Consider the following 20,750-nt stretch of genomic DNA (forward strand, 5'->3'; position numbering starts at 1 on the left):
CCCTATCAATAGAAATCGAATGTTTTTGAACCATTCAAATCGGTTGATCCGTGCGCCCAAAAACGTGGACGAAAAATTGTATCCATACATACATACATACACCACTCACACACACACACATATCCTTTCTTTCTGAGGTATGCCAAAATGTTCAGAAACCTTTAAAACGTCGAGAAATGTAAAAATTTTCAATTTCGATTTCGGCCCATTACAATAACTTACCCTACCGGAAGTTAATAAATACGCGTTGAAAATTAGTGGCACCAACAAAAAAATTTTGAACAAGTTTACACTTCTTGAATCGGACTTGAAACACTTTTCGTATAAAAATTTGAAATTTAAAATTTTCTTGCTATATAGTTTCTTCTCGTATTAAAGTATAATCACGTAATTGTTACTTGAAATAATTTGTTTCAATTATCGTTCAGAACAGAAGTGAATTTTAAAAAAATAACAAATGAGCTGTCATTATTTCATATGTTTATAATTAATTTTCGACTTTGATATATAATTTGGTATCCGACACAAATATTGTCCATTGAGATGTGCGTCCAGTTCATGTACACAATCTCATTACTTTTCATTTCAGGCGCACAATCATTATGCTTCAGAACGATTTCGTTTCTGGGCCGTTGTTCTGAATTGAATGCGATTATTTATTTAGTTTTCATATCCGGAGTATGTCAAATGAATATCCGCTTGAATAAAAGAATATTCTCCTATACAACTTGCAGTACAGCGAACTAAATTAATTTTAAATTTTGATAAACTACATTTTACCTTTATTACTTTGTATATAGTTACGATATTAAATGCAGTAGAAAATATATATGCTGATAATAAAAATTGCAATTACAACTAATAGGAAATTTGTATATTTTTTTATTCAACAAATGGAAAATGATCTATTAACTTCAGTGCAAATTTTCCGAAATTGGAGTTGGAACCCTTACCTTATATTAGTTGGTGCTCTATACATTCTGACTTAAAAACAAATATGAAGTTTCAGCATTTCATTTTTTTTTCTTCAAATTGTTTGTACTTCTAAACTATATTGGTAATCTTTATGAGATATCAATAATGTGTAATATAATATAATAAATGCATCTAAACAACCGGTTTTAATAAATTGTAGTAGAGAGTGGAACTTGATTATGATCTTAATTTTCGGGATTTTCACATATTTTCTATATTTTTGTGCTCAATATGCAGAGATTTAGTCTGCAATTATGAAACCAATCTATTTTTAACAATTACCAAATAATATCCATAAAAAGTTTTTATACGATTTACTAAACTATTTATATCTTACATCTGTTACCATTCTATTCGAGATAATAATTGTTTATAATTATGAAATGATACAATTACATACGCATATTTGCAAATCACTCATTTTTGTTTGTTTTATATCTGATTGATATCAAACATAACACTATTGCGAAAATTCCACGCGAATTAATCCGTATTAACGAGATATGAGTATTAAAAGCTCAATAAATACATGTATATCTGAGAATATAATAAAAACATAAAATTTCTTAATGCTTTGATGATAAAAATACAAATAAAATAGCATCTCATATCAAATCAAGCAGACAAAAAACGGTCGATAAAAAGATCGATTGGATAAAATCAATAAAATTCGATGATATGCGAATTATATAATAAGTCAATTTGTTTTTATATAATTCTAATTGATAGTTAGGATGACAAATGACTAAAATTACAACTTACTTAATTTATGAAATGATACAACTATATAATTAAAACTCTTTTATGGCGGTGTTATAAAAAATAAGTTCATCATAGTGGTCTTTTGCATAGTCATAGTCATACTAGTCTTTTTAACTGTTAACAGAAAGTACACATTGCAAATATTAACGATACAAAAAAATGAGCAAGTAATTTATTTAAAACCAATATATAAAGTTGCCTATCTTTCCAGCTTTACAATAAACACAATAGGTATTTTTTTTCATTTTTCCATCAATGTCCTGAGATACCTTTAAGAATAATATACATTGTTTTTTATTAGAACAATATTAAATTTGCAATGACTATTATGTAGAGCAAATTGCAATAATTATTGAGAATAATATTTTTGCTGCCAAGTTAAAAAAATTATTTTCAAATTAAATTACAGCATAATGTAAATCACAAAAATATTTACTTCTCCTCATCATGCAACAATAATTTTTCATACTTTTCCAAAAGCTTGTTATTTTTTTATCCACAAAAATATTTATTTGATTGAAATTGAAAAATTAATTTTTCTTTCAAAGTGTATAATGCATGTGTGGGAGAAGCAATAGATTTTACATGGCATAATTAGGAAGTCTTTCTTTAACTGAAAAGCATGAGCACAATTTTAGTCATGCTTTAGTTTTTTATGTTCTCCTGTGGCTTATTATAATAAGCGTTAAATTTATAGTAGTTAAATTTATAGGCCAATAAGAAGTTACAGGTTTGATATACACCTCGGACAGCCTGATGTCCAGCAGTAGTTACTTGATTAATACTTGAGAATATAGATAGCAATCTATTGCCAAGTAAAATAGCCCATACCCGGAATTGTTACATTCAGAATAACATATAAAAAGTCAACAGTATTTATTATAGTTATTCTGATGATAAAACCACCAAAAAGAAATTGAAGACATTAAAGTCGAATCGTTGGATAGCCTTCTCAAAATCTTTAGTAAGATGTCAGCATAACAAGTTTAAAGACTAATGAGTTCTGAGTGCTGTTAATAATATAATGAACGGTTTTTACTTGTTTTTGTGTGAAAACGTTTAGATAGAGCGCAATTCAATCAAAGTTTTGTAGGGAAATAGTATGGAAAATTTCAAAAATTTTAAAAATGTTTTTTAGATGTAATTTAGCGAGCAAATGAATGAATAAAACTCATTCATTTGTCGCTAAGTTATACCTAAAACATTTTTTTTTTAATTTCAAAATTTTTTCCATGCTCTTTCCATACAAACTTTGATTGAATTGCGCTCTATATAAACGTTAAACTTTCAGAGAATTGTTTTTTATCAATTTGGAACCATTTGAGCCTCTGGGAGCAAGGAAATTCGAAAATGACCATTTTAAGGACCACCCTAATATATGTATATATATATATATATATATATATATATATATTCTGCATATAAAGTTTGTTTATGTCTGAATTAGTGAGATGCAGAATAGACACATGTTGTGCGATGCAATCTTTTATGCGTGCGTCAATACTCGACGACAACGAACATAAATATCTTGACATGTCCTTCATTTCGTTTACCGGTTATCTCCGGTCCAAAATTCTATTGTGATGAAATATTTGCAAAAAAACAAACTGATGAATAGGTCAAATCAAGCAACTCCGTGCAGAGTATCGCAATTGTTTATAACGCGATGTGAATATCATAAACAACCATTAATAGTAAAAACTTGAGTTTTTATAAATTCGTACTTGATAAATGAGAGTTTGGTCATGTCACATATTGACACAAACTAACTATACATATTGTATTGTTTTATGTATGTTGTATTTTATTATATCATTTCTGATAAATCTTTATATTATTCTAACAGCGATCATAACTTAGGGATCGTTCAAATATTACGTAAGCTGATTTATTACAATTATTTACCCCCCCCATCCATCTTGTCAGCAAAAGTAAGCAAAGCTCTTACCCCCTACCCCCATGCTTACGAAAACATTTTGCAATTATAGTAACAAAATAAAAATACTACCTATGACGTAATCATCATCCAGACTCCCCTGCCCCCCATGTCAACCCAAAATAAGCAAACAAATAAATCCCCCGCCCCCCTATAGTGCTTACGTAATACTTGAACGGCTCCTTAAGGGTTCTTTAAGCTATTTTGATGCTTTGACCATAAAGAACCGAAAAACTGAATGTATCATTGAATTTTTGTTCAGGCAATTTGAACCGCTTCAGAAAAAACCCTACGCCAAATATTTAGAATGATCATGAATACTCATTATGTATTTTTCAGATATCAATTTGACGTTTTCATTTACAATCTTCACGTTGACGTCTTGATCAATTGTGATATACCTAAGTCCTCTTAGTACCTAAGTGCATTACATACTTCTAAGGTATGACGTTTAGACCACCAATTTAGTAATCAACAATATTTTTAAATAGTTCATTTATTTCTGCTGGATGAAATGAATATGATACCTCCAGTTATATACAGAGTCTATCTGGATTGCAAGATATTATAATATTCTTGAAAGACGTTCTTTTTCAAAGGGTACTTTGTCCTTTCACTACATGAAGTCCCACTATTTGAATAATACAAAAAATAATAAAAGGCTGAAATATATCAAATGTATAACATATATAACTTATCAGAACTTCTATGAACTATGAGTCCTCTGAGCTCTTACGACACTTCCTAATTAAGTATCTTGTTAGAGGGTATCCAAATGTTGCCCTATTCCTATTTGATATATCTTTATTATTGCAATTTATCCAAAAGTAAAATTTCAATTCTATGCAATATTGCTTGGATAGAAATAATTTTACTTTGAAAAACATTTAATTAAAAACATCATCAGTTTTGCTTGACATCATGCTGTTCGAGATGGTCATCCAACCTGGAACATTATGTTACAAAGCTAAATTCACGCCAAAATAAACATAAATTCTTTTATAACGGTTAAAACAAAAGAGGATGCCTTTTGATGTGAATTTTAAAGTCTTACAGTATAACTGCAGTTATGCGGATCCATTTATGACCCAATTTTTGGTGACGCATTTCACCCAGTATGGTATCGTAAGAAATGCATCTGATCCGAATGACGTCAATCGAAAGACCAAACTGACAAAGAGTTGTTATTTATGGAAGAAATAAATTATCAGCTTGCCCCCCTCGTTGATCAATCAATTAATACGTACGGTACTTTCTTTGACCTTTCGAAATACCAGTTCAACTTCCAAATTCATATAGCCAACTTTGACTTTAATTTCACTGCAATTTGATCTGATTGCTTTCCAATTATTTGGTTCTGCTCTCTTTTAGTACAGTAGTAACGTTTTTCTAATCTGATTGTTAGAAAGTTTTGTATTTCTTGATTATTTTTTCTCATTTCTTATGGTCTTTAATATTTTTTTTTGGAAGAGAAAAATTATGTGTCCAATATTTTAGATAGAAGATGTGCACTTGCGATGCATTTTGCTTGTTGGTTTCAAAGAAAAGTATGTTCTACAAATTTAAACATCTAGCGTCTTTGATTGTTATATTGCTAAAATTTCACATAAACAATGCTAGTTCATAAAACAACAAAACCTGCAGAAGTAAATCACAAATATCAAACTTAAAATTATCAACCGTATACCTAATGCCAATTTATTGAATTTGCGAGTTACAAGATCTACATGACGCAAATAGAATTCGGTAGATAAATTATATTTTTTAATGACGTCAAAAAATTCATCAAATTTACATTAAAACTAAATTATTATCGATAAATCAACTTATAAACTGATACGTTACAACGCAAAACGTTAGATCAAATTTAAAATATTCAACATACGTTATACATTATGTTATGTATTAATAATTAAAAGACGCAATAAAGTAATAAATTTATATAATTAATATTCTGCAGATAAATATTGTTTATTTATATGCAACTCTTTCAAGTTATTTAATAAAATATTATTTATAGCCGCTTTCGACCAGAAACGTTGTGTTTTAGATCAATTATGAGATGAATTAGAGTTCAAAACAAATAATTTGAATTTTGCTGAATAACGAGCATCTTTTTTTATTTTTATTTTTTTCGCCGTATTTCACAGAAATTGCAGTGCAGCTTAAATTAGTTTGTGATTAGTTTACATCAGTAGTGATACTATGCCCAATTAGTTGTGGATATTTTGAATTATAACAAAACTTCAATAACAATGTGATATAATTTACTTATATCAATTATTTGTGTTTGTTTCTATTTCAACCTGCTCTTCTACATTCTTGTTTTATAAAATACTTTATGAATTTTATAAATACTGTTAATTAGATTCATTAAAAACGTCATTTGCTTCCTAATACTACCTAATCCATTTTAATTCCATTTCATAATTTACTGCCGATAAAATATCATATTTTCAACATATATCACATAGACCATAATTACAAAAATCTACTCTACATATGTTTTTATTGAAATAAAACAATCACTTTTTTCACAAAAAGTGCATTCTATTCAAACGCAATTAAAGCACTATTGTGGAATGTTTTCAGTGAACGATCAAACAAAATTAATAAATATAACAAGCGGTAATGATAATGATAAACAAACTCATATGCAAATAAGTACAGGAGAATAATACGGCTTAATATATAATTAGTGCCTCACACAATGCGAGATAGCTGTACAAATATTTTTATGAAGTGTTTTGCGATGCGATAATTGTTTATGCAAACATAATTTATATGCATGTAAGAAATATATATATATATATATATATATATATATATGTATGTGTGTGTGTGTGCATGCGCCAAAAGATTTTATAATTTTAAAATCAGCCCAGCAGTTAGTTTAAATGAAAACCCTCAAATTTGGATTGACCAGAAATACTAAAGTTGTAAAAACTTAAAGACACATATTTAAAAACATTTAATTTTATGTCTTTCTTTCAATATTATAATCTCTTTGATTCATTCGTAACAACTAAATTTAATAAATATAATTTGCAAATTGCAAACAAAATGAATGCAACGTTACAGATCGTACCTATAATACTCAACTATTTATTTTCTTTCATTTGGCCATTTTTCTTTTAACAATGAATATAATTATAATAAATTGTGAAAGTACATATATTGGAAAATGCAATAAGCATATTACAACATTGCAATATAAATTAACCGTTCAAAATTTGTAGGTTTGTTACATAAAATTCCTGACCAGCACGCGATGAAAACAATAAACTTTCATATGCATACGACTTTTCATATTTAATCTAGAATATAACATTTGCAATAATTTTTAAAACATTGATTATCGAAACATATGTTGATAAAATATTGTAGTTTTATCACAGTTTATAACATATCAGTTATAACATATGATTTATAACAAAAAATATCAGAGAAAATTGATTGATGCCGTTACGCACAAAAAGTGATTAAGATAAGAAAAAATATTAAAATTGCAACTATTTAAAGTATACACGCTCCATAAATTTTAAACATATGTATACTATCAGCAATTTAGAAAATAACATGTTACCATTAAGAATTTTTCAGCGGCAAGGTGATTATTATGAAACAAAATTATACAATATATTTAAAGTTATACTTTTATGTCATAATTTATATTATAAAATCCGTATGTTTTGAAAATTTTATCATTTAACTGTTTGATAATTTTCAAATACTTTTAAAATTATTTAATTTTACTTAATAATTTTGCCTGCTGATATATGTGCAAGAAGTGACGGGCATAGCTCACTCATTAGCGTGCCTGACTCACGCGACAGGATCTTCAGATCAAATCCTGTCATTGAAGAATATAGTTAATTTGAAATTAAATACAATTTGATTTGATGAGTAGAATTTAAATAAAAAAATAAAAGCAAGAAGAAAAGCTAACTTAGAAGAATTCGAGAAGACGAAGATTCAGAAGTAAAAAGAAGAATGAAGAAATCAGTTGTGAAGAACAAAAAACTGGATAAATATAAAGATAGTATATAAAATTTATTCAAGATAGTCTAGATTAAATAAAGATATAATAGAATATATATGGAGACAGTATAGAATATAGAAATGAAATATTGTAGGTGGATAAATGCTCTAAGTAAGGCCAATAAAAAAATAAAAAAACTAAAATATGTGCAAGAACTTGCTGTTGTATTTGAAATAAAATATTAAATTTTAATTAAAGCCCTGAATAATTTTTTTAATCTATGTTCGCACGTACAAACATAATAAATATACAATACGAACAAGGACAATTCTTTGTGAGCCTGAAATGGAAATGCTTGACAAGTTACAATCGCTGTTATGACATATTACTTTTTAATTCAATGAACAATCGTTTGTTATGTAATCAATTACCTACAGACAATGATATTTATTTTGTATTAATTCTGCAACTGATGACAACATATACAACATTAATAAAATTTATTAAATCATTATTGAAATGTGGTTTTTTATAACTCATACGGTGTAATTGTAAAAAATTATATAAGGTTGGGTACAGCGGAGATTAAATGTCTACGGGTTAAAAGGTCCACCACCGATATCTCAAAAACCAGTGAAGTTACGAATTTTTTAAGAACAATATTCGAAAGCGAAAGAAAAGAGATGTATAACCAGGCATCACCTTTGTTCTGACTACTACTAAAGCAAAGTTTAAAAATACATAACAAATGTATTTTCTTTCGTTGTTAGTTTTTTTGGTTGTGACCACCGTTCTTTAGTTCACGAGATTTTATATAATTTTAAATAACACATAATTTGATTGCTTTATAAGGTTATTGTTTGTTCTATTCTTACTCAACAGTTTATTCCATATAACCTCTAAAAAAGCTCACACGTGGGGGTGGTAAAAAGTGCCAACTGAACTTTCATCCTGGTAAAGGTGTGAACAATAAAAATAGTAAATAAAAAAGTAATAGAAGTTGAATAAAGCAATTTTAAAAGAGCTGTATTATATGAATATTTATAGCAACTCTGTTGATGAATCCAGATCAAGTCTATTTACAGCGTTATCTCTGTAAAAAATGCACCCATGAAACTTATATTTTGCATTGGTTGAATAATGTAGCTATTATTTTCTAAAATTCCTTCAAAATTAATATTAACTAGTGGGGTGGGTGGCATCGTGTCTTAAGGCAAATTGCTGGAACTTCCCGTACCGTAACGAAATGTTCGAGGAATACTGAATGTTTTCAAATAGATTATTATAAATATTGTAACATTGTCTAATATTGAAAGTTGAAATTATTTGTTTAAAGTATATTAGAACTATAGTCAGAATTAAAAATAAAATCTGAATTATTTTCGATTTACAAAAAATAAAAAAATAAATAAAAACAAAAAAAATTTAAAAAAAATGAAACAAAATTTTTTTTTCAAAATCAATTATTTTGTTAAGACAAGCAGAAAGTTCTTTGAATCATTCAAATCGGACGCTTAGTTCTCTCAAAAACTGCCATTTTTTACATATTTAGCTCCGTATCTTCGAAATGGCTGGGCCTGCCAAAAACTAATAAACACTTCTCCCAGTCATTACTAATTGAATGTTTTTTAGATCATTCAAATCAGATACTCCGTTCTCTCAAAAAGTCGATTTCTATTTTCTGCACTCTTTGCTCCGCATCCTCGAAACGGCTGGACCTGTCTTTGCCAAAAACTAATCAGCTCTTTTCCCTATCGATACGAATCGAATGCTTTTTGAACCATTCAAATCGGTTGATCCGTTCGCCCGGAAACGTGACTGGAAATTTGTATCCATACATACATACACATACACACACACATCCATTTTTTCTGAGGTATGCCAAAATGTTCCGAAACCTTCAAAACGTCGAGAAATGTAAAAATTTGCAATTCCGATGTTCGGCCCATTACAATAACTTACCCTACGGGAAGTTAAAAATATTGGACCTGTTTGCCCCTGTGTGTTTATTAATTCTTATCAATGGTCAGTTATAGTCAGTAGATCATTTCTTTTTTCATAACTAGCAATTAAAAGAAACAAAAACATTTTATATTTTTGATAAATTTTGATCACCCTTGTGATTTAACACAATAGTAAAACACTATGAACCGATCCTTTAGATTTAGATTCTATCAGTATAGATTTAGATCTAGTGGCGGGACTAGACCAACTGTCTATGGATCGATTTTTGGCAATTACATAAAAAATATGAAAAAGTTTAATAGAAATTAAATTGTTGATTAGAAATTGCATAGAAATAGAATTAAGTAGAATTTAAAAATAGTTAATTTGAAATTAAATATAATTAGAATTAAAGTTTAGAATTGGAGAAGATCAGAATTAAGTTGAGTTGAATTTGAATAAAAAATTGGAAGTAAGAAGAAAAGGCAAAATTAGAACATCAGATTTACAAGGAAAAGAAGAATGAACAAATCAGTTGGAAGAACCTTAAGATAGAATAGGATATAAACAAAAATATAGTATAGAATATATATGCGAGGTATTACACTTATACGGGTATTACATTATATACTAAAATAATAGAGCCCACCAAAAAGGTAATAAAATCCTTATTTTCTATTGATGCTAGGTATGCCATTTGCATGACAGAGATCAATTGCTTAAAGTGTCCACGGAAGTAATAGGAAAAAGTATTATTTGCACCTCATCATTATGCTTATTGATATTAATTTAATCCGTCTCTGAAACTTTATTTTAGCATTGTTTAATAATTCCGTGCGTGCACAATGCCGAAGCATTGACGCAGGCCGAACGGGTTTCGCATAACATGGTGTTTATTATCGCTAATCGGCTTGTTGTTCCTGTACTATCGTCTTTCCTGCACGCGGTCACTGAACACAAATTATGCGGCCTACCGCCTGCCAACTTAATGGATGGCACACGATCCCGGCCAATGATTAATTACATATAATCAGTGTTAAAAGGCAGAACCAGGACAATGGAGAAGTAATTATCATTAAAATGATTAGGCCAAGAAAGTTCTCACAAATTGGGCAATTCGTGAAGTAGTTTTTTGGATAGTTTGCGCCAAAAACCAATTACAAAAGGGTAGTACATGTCATGTATTGCCAAATCGGTAAGCAGCATATAATCCATTGAAAATTTTGTTAAAAAATAATTAATACTATCAATCAAACTTTGGTGGCACCTAGTATCGGACATTTCAAAATAACCTACATTGATCACATATGTTTCATTCTTCGACTAGAAAATACGAAAAATATGGGTATGTAGTTACCGTTATCAATCATACAGAACAAAATTAAATAATTGGAATAAATTAAGTATATTCTCACAAGAAATATCAATATATTAACTGTCCGGCACTAAGGCACGACTTAGTGTCCGGTGCTAAGGAAGAGACATTTTCGTTCATTTGGTGGCACCTACTAAAATTGGTTAAAGGATCTAATAATATTCTACCATTTTACGATTAACAATCAAGTACAACTATTATCTTTGCATACCACTCAAATGTAAATGCATAAATATCCTAGAATTACTTCCATTGATATTTAGGTGACGCCGTGGCCGTGTGCGTCACAGGCGAGACTTGGTGCGTGATCCTGATCCTGTGTGCCCCCAATTCGCCTTTCACTTGTATTTTGAAATGAAAAGAATTATACTTGCTTAAATAATACGTGTTAAATAGAGTGTCCGGTGCTTGGTGCTGTCCGGCGTTACGGAACTTCCCCCTAACTTCTGTGCGTGTATATGTGTGTTTGTTTGGATACAATGGTTTGTACACTATTTTGAGAGCCCTTATTAAGCGATTTGAATGATTCCTGGTGAATGACGTGGTGATTAGTTTTGGCAAAAGCAAGTCTAGCCGTTTCCAAGAAGGGGTAAAAAGAGACAAAAATGGCAATTCAGTTTTTGAGAAAACGGAGCATCCGATTTCAATATTTCAAAAAACATTTCTTGTATTGATGGACTGAAGAATTGATTTTTAGGAAAGCAGGTCCAGCGTTTTCTGACATCCAATAAAATACGTTAAAGAAACTACGATTTGGCGTTGAAAAATAATCATTAAACATATGCATATCAAATTATCTGATTCTTATGATAAGTATAAATCATGTTTACATTTTGTATAATTTTATTAATAACAAAAAATATAAGTAAAAAATAGTTAACTAAGACTTTCTTATTGTGTAAGTCAATTTTTCGTTCCTAACTGTCCAATTAATACAAATATTAATAAATAATTCAATTACATAAATAAAAGATCGGGAATGAATGAGTTCCAAGATAAATTGTATTCTGTCATAACATGCATAGAATAGCCATCAATTACCTTGATGATGAATTAAACAATGCAATTTTATCAATGACCTCTTGACTTTTGCTTTTCAGTATAGAGAAAACCCCCTTATTTAGAAAAACTAGTTTTATATCTGGTTAAAACCAATTATCTTTATTTTTGTATTATTATTTACTACAAAATTTTAAATGACTCATTAAGATTGAATGAGAATTTAATTCAATTTTTCGACCACTATTAGCAAACGCGCAATATCAATCTAAGTAATGTAGGTTGCAATAAGAGGCCCGTCGTGCGTCAGTGGCCGATAATGGCATTTTGGCAAATGCTTTTGAATGATTACAGATTTTATATAACGATAATATTTATTTGATGCATAAAGATGGAATTTTACTACAACTGATAAGCAAATGTGTATAGCAAGAGACGTACGATACAGCTCTTAGCTATTTATTGATTGCTCTCGTTCATTTGTTGGTTAAAAAAATGACAATAAATCTATATAAAATCCACTTTTAAGAAGATCAAAACTGAACTTTGAGCGGAGAAGAATCCCATGTCGCCGTGTACATAAGAGAATTTTCAGAATGTCAGCCTGAAACGATGGAAAATAATAATCAATATAGAGTTGGGCAATTTGTTTTAAATTATCATATACTCTTGTATAAGACAAAATAGAATTTTATCAGTTTTATCAGTTCAATTTACATTCTCAATTTCTCCAACATTAAATATATATTAGACTAGCCGGCCCGACAGACTTCGTCCTGTCAAAAAAAAATTGTAATGTGGCGGTGTTTTGTGCCTACCTTTTTTCTATTCTTTGCAAAAAATTATCCTGAACAGAACCGTCACCCTGGTAACAATTCGGTGTGAATTAAAAATAATTAAATAAAACACTATAATCATTTAAAAGAAAGTAATTTTAATAATGTAAATCATAATTCAAAAATCAGTTCAATTTTCATTGTAGTGCTTTGTGATAAACGATGTTTTTTGTTTGATTACCTGGCGCATAGACAAACAAATCTGATGGTTCTCCAATACGGGAACAAACAACATACAATTTTCCATGTAAGAAACATGGGTTTTCTAAATTAATACCACAAACACTTAATGATACCATAAACGCACTGAAAACGCATTGGGATGCATGGTGCGAGATCATCTTCTGCTTTATACTATCCTTTGAATATAGTTGGTCGATTTTTCGCAACATTATATTTGCCGATCCAACCTTCAATTGGAGATTGTGAGGTGACAATCCTGGCAAATCCAGCGAGTTTAAAAACTCTAGTGAATCGGTCTTGGTTAGTTGCCGAATCAACTGATTCGCCTGTGATTTGTTCTTGAATTTTGAAATTTAATTAATTTACATCAATGTTTTTGGTTGCCAATATAGCTTGATTAATAGAAAGATATTTCTATGTTTATATAAATATATTCAAAATTAGATTATCAAAAACTACACAAAATGTCATGACATAGATCATTGTTTTTTTTACAAATTGCGTTGCCTACTCGATTAAAGAAGAACAGGGCTGTTTTTAGGGTTTTCCCGGCAATTATTCGTTTTTTTCTTGCCGTAACAACCATCCTTGGACTTCAACGAACATTTTAAAAAAAGAATTGGCTAAATTGGTCCAGGCGTTGTTGAGTTATGCGCTTACCAACACCTTTTGCGATCCATTTTTATATATAAGATATAATTATATCATACTAGCTATAGTTCAAATAAACCATTGTTTTTTACTCATTTATTGGTAAACGAATTTATTAAATCATTATTGAAATATGTTTTTTCATAACTCATACGGTGGCCTCACGAAATGTTATTGTAAAAAATTATATAAGGTTGGGTACAGCGGAGAATGAAGGTCTACGGGTAAAAAGATCCACCACCGATATCTCAAAAACCAGTAAAGTTAAGAAATTTTTAAGAACAATATTTGAAAGCGAAAAAAAGAGATGTATAACCAGCCATCACCTTCGTTCTGACTACTACTAAGGCAAAGTTTGAAAATCCATAACAAAAGTATTTTCTTTCGTTGTTAGTTTTTTTGGTTGTGACCACTGTTGCTTAGTTCACGAGATCTAATATAATTTTTAAGTACACATTATTAGATTGCTTTATAAGGTTATTGTTTTATTCTCTTCTTACTCAACAGTTTATTCCATATAACCTTTACAAAAGCTCACACGTGGGGGTGGTTAAAAGTGCCAACTGAACTTTCATCCTTTTAAAGGAGTGAACAATAAAAATAGTAAATAAAAAAGTAATAGAAGTTGAATTAAGCAATTTCAAAAAAGATGTATTATATAAATATTTATTGCAACTCTGTTGGTGAATCCAGATCAAGTCTATTTACAGCGTTATCTCTGTAAAAAATGCACCCATGAAATTTATATGTTGCATTTGTTGAATGATGTAGCCATTATTTTCTAAAATCCCTTTTAAATTAAAATAAAAGACATTGGACCTGTTTGCCCCAGTGTATTCTCTAATTCCCCAACACTAAATATATATTAGATATAATTATATCATACTAGCTATACTTCAAATGAACCATTGTTTTTTACTCATTTATTGGTAAAACGAAGGGCTTTTAACTTTATATTCATTGTTACCGACAATTGCGCCAAAATAAACAATCATAGAGTTGTCTTTTGATAGCCATTAGTTAATCATTATCACAACAAAAAACAATCTATATACTTCATAGCATACCAAAACTCTGATTGCGTCCCAATAAAAAAGAAGAAAAACAGAAAAATATATCCATATGTTATATACTTTAGAGGTATGAGACTTTTCCTTTGTAAAGATTATTATTATTAGGGTAGTTATAATGTAACAGTAAAAAAAGAAGTGAACTTTCATCATCAATAATCATTTGTATCGGGTCACCAGTCTTTTTTATTTGTCAGTTTAATTTTAACTGTCGATTCGACTGTCTTGTTCTATTGACGTCAATCGATTCGAAATTATTTATGAGGATGAACGACCTGGTCATTTTATCTGCAGCGTTTACAACGACAATTCTGAAATTTTTGTAAGCTGTTACTTTATCACCTTTTTCTGTTCTATATTTGTTTTTCAAATTTTCAATTTGCAGTCTACTAATATATAAATAATATTTACAACTGAAAATATACAATCCGTAGAAAACATACATTTTGAGGATGGAAATGAATTTATATTATTGATTTTTTGGAATGTAAAATTAAATCTAAATTTTATAAAATAAGTTTCTAATGACTAATATAGAGTAAACTTGGTAACGTCGTAGGATATAGTTCTAATGCCCTATTTTTGTTTTGATCACCAAAAGTTTCCTTAAGTCAATCGGTATTTTATGTTAAATAAAGAGAGCCAAACTGAACACACTAGTTTAGTTCACTTTTATTACTTATTGTCTATATAAATATAAAGTATGCAAATATTCCATATTAAACATGAGCAATACAAATTTAGAATATTAGCAATATTTTGATCGATGACGGTCATGGGTATGAAGCCTAATGACTTCATTCAAGAAGTTGAGCTCGAATATATATTTTTCTTTGGCTCTGAAATGGACGTAAGTACGACCAAGTGCAAGAATTCGGTTTGTATTTCACTATACAATTTTTGTGTAAGTTTTCATATCAAATTCAAAATATAATTCACTAATGGCGATTTCATAGCCGGCAAGTTAAAAACAAAAATCGAAATAATCGCGCAGGTTTTATTTATAGAATTATAAATAAATAATACCTGAATGAATAAATATCGCGTGCGTCATATCACTTGCACAACAACAATATAAAATATACAAAACATTATATTAATGGTGAGGGCCGTCCGCATTGTTTGACGTCACGAGAATGCGTTTTGCGTGCACGCATTTTATCGAAATATTGTTTAATTACTAAATTTTTGCAAGCGGAACTCTTAAGATTCGCCGACGATAATAAAAAATTCATCAGCTTCACAGGAAATGAAATAATAAATAAATTCATCACAGAGAGGTAACACACCCGTGTAAGTTGTCATTTATGGAATTAAGAAGTCCTCGCCACAGCTTTTATAACACTCGTCAAATTAAAATAATCATCATTATAGATAATCAACAGTTTTTACATTTCTTGAATGAATAAGATCTTTTTCGTTAAGGGGTTACACCACTGTAGCAATAAAAAACGTATGTTTTTGCCATTTTTTTCGGACGGAAAGAAAAGTATTAAAATCATGATATTAAAGATAGTTATTTATTGTACTTTAAAGTAACAAAATAAAATATAATAATAAGAAAAAATTTAAAAATGGCGGTACCACAGCCATTTTGGCGAGCTGCGTCAAAATCCGCGGCACGCAAAATAACTACAACAATTTTAATTTTTTTCATTATAAAATGATTCTTTATTTTCTGGAAAAAATAAATATAAAATTTTATCTTTCGAAATCTACCTTACATCTAGCTGCGAGTTTTGAAAGCTTACAAACACTTCAAAATTATTTTCTAAAACTTGGAAGGAAACTTTAATTTTCCATGGCAAGATGAGATTAGTACATATTCGATTGATTTTTAAAAAAAAACTAATCAGCATGATCATATAAAGGTGAAGTTTATAATTCTGGATAATTGTTGAAAATTATTTTTATGTTGAATTGCTTAAACGCTTAAATTATTGAGATAAAATTCAACAATATTCAATATGATTACCAAAAAATTCTAGAAATTGAAACAAGAGTTTGAATAATCAATAACAAGAAACAGCTAAAAATTATTAAACTCGAGTATAAATAATCGAATTTTTTTTGATTAATATATTCTATTTGAAAATGTATTTCAAATATTTTCGCGAAAGCTGATTTAACATCTCAATTTCAGTTTTGGTTGTGAAGAAAAGGACTCTACTCTAGACTTCTTTGATCAGAGCGAGTAACTATCGAGTAACAGAAATCTAATGAATAGATTTTGTAAAATCGTTTACTTTCAAGTTTTAATCAGGCAAAATATTATAAATCTATTTATAGTTGTATTTATAAAAAGCAGACGATTAGTTATTGTTGTAATTTTTTGTTATACTCTGCGCCTGATTATCTTGTGATATACATTACAAAAATACATTAACATTACAAAAATCGCCATGAGTGTAAGAAAATAATTTATTTTCGCCTTCATTACGTTTCATCCTATTTTCATTTTTTAGTTTACTTACTTACTACTATTTTTTCATTTAGTTTTCTAATTTTCCTCTCATTTCGAGGCAAAAAGTCAATATTGTTTATTTGACTATGATTATGTGATTATATCTTCAAATATTATATATATATATATATATATATATATATATAAATATATATTTGTAAAAATTTTTTCAGCCCATATTTATTTCAGCCCATTTATATATATATATATATATATATATATCTTATATATAAAAATGGATCGCAAAATGTGTTGGTAAGCGCATAACTCAACAACGCCTGGACCAATTTGGCCAATTCTTTTTTTAAAATGTTTGTTGATGTCCAAGGATGGTTCTTACGGCGAGAAAAAATCGAATAATGATCGGGAAAACCCTAAAAACAGCCCTTTTCTAAATTAATACAAATAATCGTAGTCGGCTTCTCGATATTATTTTTTTTTGTTTTACTTTCGGCAGGCGTTAAAATTGGTATGGCTTTAAAGAATTTATCTTCAAGTTTTTGCCGCCCTTGCCGGTGGTGTTTTTCTTGCATTTTCTGTTATGCTCTACTGAGTGTGCTTTTGTTTTGTTCGAATATATATTCTGAAATACTAAAATATTACATTCGAAATTAAGAAGGTTTATACGACGGAAACAAGGAAAACCAGTACCAGGATACACAGATGTATATTTCACCGATGCGATTGATCGAATTTATTCAGTACATCCAAGCCATGGTGAATGTTTTTATTTACGACTGCTACATATTAGTCAATGGACGTGGCCGAACATCATTCCAACATTTACGAACTGTTGATGGTGAATTGTGTGGATCCTACAGAAAAGCCCGTCAACGTATACAATTGCTAGAAAATGACGCTCATTGGGATCAAACTCAAACTCTCAGTGATGCAAAATATTTTCAGACGCTCATCAAATTACGAACATTGTTTTCTATAATCATATCCACATGCTTTCAATCAAACTCAATTGATTTGTGGATCAAGTACAAAAATTATATGTGTGGTGATATTTTGTGTCAAAGACGGAATAAAATGGGAAATCCAAATATGCAAATCAGTAAAGAAATTTACAACGAAGCATTGATTTCAATTGAAGACATGAGCTTGATGATGTCAAACAAAGTATTAATACATTTAGGCCTGGCCGCGCCCAATCGTCATGATGCTTTTAATCGTCATGATGCTCCACTTCCACTTCCTCGAAGGTGGTCGAACAGCCCATTCAGCACTAAAATTGCCATTAAGTATGCAAAGTTTTAAAACTCCAACTTAAAACATTTTGAAGAACTCTGCAATGGCTAAGGTTTTGCAGCAATATCAATAGAACGTTTGAGATGAATGCACGATGGCACATAAAAAATCTTTGAGGCTTTAGACAAAACCTTAAAAGATCAACAGAGCAATCAGAACTGATTTGATAGATTTTTTTTGACAGGACGAAGTCTGTCGGGTCAGCTAGTATATATATATATATATATGTGTGTGTGTGTGTGAAGATATAAACGATTATAGCTACAATTTCGAGTTATCGTGTTTTTCACATATTAAATTGATTTATTGCTTATTTAGGTGCAAATAAATAAGTGCATGATATCTCAGATGTGAAAGTCATGACAAGATATTATTACGATGGATAAGATAAAGAAATGAAATTGATTTATGGCAAACAGTTGGAAAATTACTATATTTATCAGTTTTTATTTAAATATTTAATACATAGAATACGCATTCATAACCGTCACATCATTTATTTTTTTATTTTAGTATATGCATATAAATAAAATCAACCCAATTTAATCAAACGTTGATGTATAAAACCATGTCTCATTTTCTTTTGTCAAAATTTTAAAATATAGTTAAAAACATGAACATACAAGATATAATTAAACTTCAAAATTGAATAAATTAAAATTTAAAAATACAATAAAACATAAATTTTTATCTATTACATTACTTTAACAACGATCAGAACTAGGTGTTCTTTGAGCTGTGCTTACTAACTTACATTCTCAATCCGTTATCATCATCAGAAGACAGCCCAGTGGAAACTACAGGGTTTAAGAATAAATTAATTGAATTAATTAAGATCTATAATTTCAAGTGGAAATTGATATCAATCATTATATTCAAAATAATAACAGAAGGCGGGTTAAGGAAGAAATTGGGTTATCTAACAAAATACCGTTTCTATAAATAACCAAACGATTGACGTACAAAGATACGTAGGCTTGTTGACCAGAATATATTTCTGGAGATCTCATACGTTCTTATTTTGTGTTTTGTTTATTATTTTTAAAGAACTTGCGATATTTACCATCGATAAATCTTTTTCGCATTACTTTGCAAAAACACAACGTCGACGCGACAGACAGAGTCAAGGTGTCAAAATTCAGATAGCTTAAAATACAGAATTATAAATTTTATGTCAGAAATACTATTAATATTACATCATTATCATATTTAACACTTGTCTAATTAATTATTAAAGAAACAAAAAAAATAAATCGAATCTAACAGTATATTAGTTGCAAATAATAGTGATCCGATAAGTGCAGCACACTTTATTGACTTCCCAAACGAGAACTTTATAGTTCCAATTCTCTTCATAGATTCTCTAATTTTATGTCTTCTCATGTTTCAAATCATTTTTATTCATTTGACACCAAACGAATAAAAAAGACAAGGTTGGTAGTATAAGATTCTTGTATGTATCTCGTGAAAGAATTGCCTTGATTAGATTTACAAAGCTTTCGAGAAAAAATGCAAAGTTTTTGTCAAAAATATTGAACCAATTTGAAAATTCAAATTTTTTTGAATGACATCAGTTTTTTTTATCGATTTTAATGAAACTTTGCATTGGAATAGAGTTCGTGGTGTTAACGAATGCCCTAAAATATTACATTCCTTTGAAATATTGTTTAATTATCAAAATTCCTGAAAGTTCATACAAGGTATTGATTGAGTAGCTTATTTGCATATATTTTGAAAAGTTCATGCAACTTGTTAAAATGACAACTTAGAATCTTATATATCAAATTGCATCTAGAAACAATAGGCTATTAGATGGGAACATTGTATTTTTATGCATTATATGAATATTTTGGCAGACTCGTCAAAAGTAGTAAACATTTGAGTGTCAATATATGATCAGAAGGTTTGAATTTGCTTCAATTTTTTCACAATTCAATTAGCAGTTCGAGACCTGTCGGTAAGTGGTTAGAGCTATGGGATTGGAATCAGAGGATCCAGGTTTCATATTCGCTTCGAGAATCTGATGTCATGCAATATGTCACTATAGGAATAGAAATATAGATAGCCATGTGTTTTCAAGTGAAAATGGTCCTTATCTGATGCATTGTTATATCAATGAAATTTCATCACTTTTACAGAAATTGTAACTATATATTCATCACATCAAATAATAATATAAAGAAATTATCAGTTTAAACATAACTTAGACTTTATTAAGCCATGAAACAATTTTCTAAACCAAAAATACTAAACTAGTTCCAGAAAAATTCAAACCAGATCAGTTGAAAATGATCACAGAATGTCAAATCTTAACAGAAT

This window comes from Ctenocephalides felis, unplaced genomic scaffold (assembly GCF_003426905.1).
Source record: "Ctenocephalides felis isolate EL2017-DRISC unplaced genomic scaffold, ASM342690v1 CF-g0.4_SCAFFOLD_03571, whole genome shotgun sequence".
NCBI lineage: Eukaryota > Metazoa > Arthropoda > Insecta > Siphonaptera > Pulicidae > Ctenocephalides > Ctenocephalides felis.